The following is a 4,038-nucleotide window of genomic DNA, read 5'->3' on the forward strand; positions in this document are numbered from 1 at the left end:
GGCTGCAGTTTCAAGTGTTTCCCACAGGCTCATGGGCTCTTTCTGGTGACACTGTCCTGGAGGTTACCTATGGAGAACATGGCCTAGTTGGCAGAAGAGGCATGAAGGTTGTATCTACCTCTGGTCCTTGAATGTTGTAGCCACTTCCGGTTCTGGCCTGAGTTCTCGTGGTTCTGGACCATGATGTGAGTAAGACTCTTCCAACACATAGTCTTCACTGCTGTAAACTCCACTGTGTTTCTCCCTGTGATGGACTGACACCATGAGCCAAAATAAATCCTTCCTCTATTGAGTTATTTCTGTCCCATTTTCTGTCACAGTGATAAGAAAAGTAGTTGATGTCCGTGGTAGGCCTGACATGGATCACAAACCTATCATCTGCCATCAACCTGGTCCCTGACCAAAAGTAGTGAATATTCAAAATCCCCAGGCTTCTCTTTGTGCTAGGGTAGATGAAGGAACAAGGTACATTGAGAATGGAAAGAGGAGAGAGGTCCCTGAGAAAACAAGCAAGTAGGAATTGAGAGTTGACCATCATGCTCAGCAATGCTGCCTTAGTGAAATACTGGCTGCGTCCCTCAGTCCTCACCCCTCATCTCCTCCAGGAACTCACATCATCTTTAGCATCCCATAAGTGAGAAATTTCATCATTCTCTTTCACAACATATTTAAATTCCTTTTCCTTCTATGTAGCATCTGAAGTGATTACGTTTTAAATCTCTAAAAGCCTTAAGTTCTTTGTATTCAGATGGGAAGTGATTTTATTCCTAGTACTGACACAGGGTCTGTCTGTTCCCTGGCACTATGAAATGCAGCACAGATACTTACTGTGGCTATTGGTAGAATGAGCTTATTTAAAAATAGTAGCAGGCTCTTGTTTAGTATTCAACAGAGTGAGACTTACTCAATTTTCTACTAAAGACAGTTCCTGATTGATAAAAAGCTTTTCCCAGAAAATTCCAAGATCTTTACCAACTCCCCAAGCTAACCATTTGCTCCAGAAGTCGTTCCTGAGTTTACAGAGCCCAGGACACCCACGTTCTCCTACATTAGCATTTATAACCCACATCTCCATTTTGAACAAAACTTTCTGGAAGGTTTCTTCTGCATGTGTCGAGGCCTTCCTGAGAAAAGACACACTGTGCCTTGAGCAGTTATTAATATTCATCATTATTTCTAAATGAAGACCAAAATGAGATGATGTTGTCAGCTTATGAAAATGCATTATGAAAAGTCACAAAACATTGCTAGGCAGAGGATGCCCCCTAAAGTTTCAAAGAAATAGTTGGTACAGCTTGATTCACCTAGCACTGCACCATAGATAACCCAGTAGATAAGCACATTGGATATGGTTTTCTGCATTTCTAAAATGTCATACTCTTGGTACCCTGTGTATAGTGAGGGTTGGTAAACCTGACTTGAAATCATGTACTATTAGAAGTACTTATCAACAGAAGTTAGTTAAGATTCTCTAGAGACATAGAACCAGCAGGAAATATGTATAAAAATAACATGAAGAAAAATATTTAGCCATATGTGATAGCACATACCTTTAAGCCCAGTACTCAAGAATTAGAGGCAGGTAGATCTCTATGAGTTCAAGGCCAGTCTGGTTAACATAGTGAAACCTTTTTTGGAATACAACCCCTGGCAGAGAGAGAGAGAGAGAGAAAGAGAGAGACAGAGAGAGACAGAGAGAGACAGAGAGAGACAGAGAGAGACTGAGAAAGAGAGTAGATCTTTATTACAAGGAATTTGTCTTTGTGGTTTAAAAAAAGTAAAAAGGTTTGTAGGTGCACAGCTAAATTCGAGACTCTGAGCCAAAGCTGTCTGTTCTAGTTTTGAAGCCTCACAGACTTGAGATCCCAGAAGAGCTGTTTCAGTTGGAGTGCAGACATAGGAGAAAAGCCCATGTCTCAGATCAAAGGCAGTCAGCTATTCGGGCAGAAAGGGCTCTCTGTTTAAGGAAAAGCTAGCCTTCAGTTTATCTAGGCCTCAATTCACAGGACCAGGTCCATCCACATTAGAAAGATGTTTTATTCCATCTACAGATTTAAATGTTTAATCTCATCCAAAAATAACTACATGGAAAGATGCAGAATACCACTGGACCAAATGCTGAGGCTCCCCCATGGTTCTATAAAGTTAACACAAAAATTAGACATCATCTATGCAGACCTACTTTCAACTCTCTGGGCAAATAAGTGAACTGCTCCAAGAATCAGCCTGCTTATCTGTGTGATAAAAATAAAAATACCTGGCTAATAAAGCTTTAGCCAGACGGCCTAGCTCTCATCTATAGCACTTGGCAAAGTGGCCATCAGTGCTAGGTTGTTTTGTTTTTTTAATTCTTGAAAATTTTTACACATTTATAATATACTCTGATCATATTTACCCATCACTATATCTTTCTAACTCCCTCTTGTTCCTCCCACCCCAACTCCATCCCAATTCATGTCCTTTTTTTTTTTTTTAAATTGTTAATAACCCAGGGCCCAATTATGCTGACCATATACATATGGATGAGAGGAATTCACTGGAGTATTCAACCTACCATTAGCCATGACCCCAAAGAAGAGTACATTTTTTTAATATATATCTTTCAGCTACTGTCAACTGCTAAAAGATCTGAAAAGAGTGGAGCCTTAGGGCCCCTCTCTCATTCTTGCTGGAATCTTGATTAGCTTGATCTTGTACAGGTAACCACAGCTGTTGTGAATTAGAGTGTACAACAGCCGTGTCGTGCCCAGAAGTCAGCATTTGACAGCTCTTCTTCTCATCCACCAGCTCTTATATTCTTCACGCGCCCTTTTTCTGCCACAGCCTGAGCCTTGGAAGCAGGGAGGTTAATCCAGGTGACTCATCCACAGCTCAGCACTTCCTGTTACTTACATTTGACCTTGGACCGGTTATGAGCCCCTCTGCATTAACCTCTACACCCTGCAATAAGAAGCTTCTCTGACCAAAGTGGAGAGCAGCACAAGTCTAGAGAATAGGCATACATATTAAGAAGGCTGTCAGATAACACGATCATTTAGCAAAACAACAACAACCGGCTCCTCCCCGGGGCCAGTGATTTCCCCAGCCATGGGCTTTTGAGCAGGTTTACAGATACAACATGAAATCTCTCCCGTGGACCAGACCTCATATCCAATCAGAAGCTGATTGTTCAGTTCCATACCTGACACACAACATCATTGCATCAGTAAGCACATCTTGCCATGCAGGTCAGTCTTGGAGCACACAGTGTTGGGTGATGGGTGAGATCACAATGTACTGTTCCCTCAGCAGCTTGCAAAGCACCCTCTGGCAACATTTAACTCAGCCAGCATCCAGAGGGTTTCCAGGTCAGTCAAGATCGATTTCTCTATGTCTTGTATCCACAGTAAGTGGTGTCTTGGGGAAGAGGGTCTTGCTATCTAGTTATGGTAGATGACCAAGAGCAATGACAAGACCCTATATTGTTTTAGCTGTCTCTGGGACATCTCTGATCAATAACTCATAACAGGTATCTCTATGAGGAAATCCATAATGAGACTATCACGAGTGTTCCTGACCCTCTTGTTTGAACATGACATTTGCATAGATGGACTCTTCAGAAAACCCTACCTGGGTAGGATTTATGAAAAATAGTATTTCTTTGAGAATTTCATAAAATGTATTTTGATCATATTCACCCTCAGATCCACCCCCACCTATCTACTCACCCAACTTCATGCCCACCCTCCCTATAACCCCCCTCATGTCCAGTTTATCTGTCCAAATACTCTTGGGTATGGGGCCAGTTCCTGGAGCATGGCTAACTTATCAGGGAGTCACATCCTTAAAGAAACAGACTCTCTCTTCCAGCAGCTATCGACTGCCAATAACAGCTCCTCAGCTAGGGGTGAAGCTCTATGTCCACCTCCTTCTCAATAGTGGGACTTTGTCTGGCTTGAGTTCATGTAGGTCTTGGGCATGCTGTCACAATTCATATATGCAACTCCCGTGCTTTATCTGAAGAACACGCTTCCATTGTAATTTCTCACTCTTCTGGCT

Source organism: Arvicanthis niloticus, chromosome 9, assembly GCF_011762505.2.
Source record: "Arvicanthis niloticus isolate mArvNil1 chromosome 9, mArvNil1.pat.X, whole genome shotgun sequence".
Lineage (NCBI taxonomy): Eukaryota > Metazoa > Chordata > Mammalia > Rodentia > Muridae > Arvicanthis > Arvicanthis niloticus.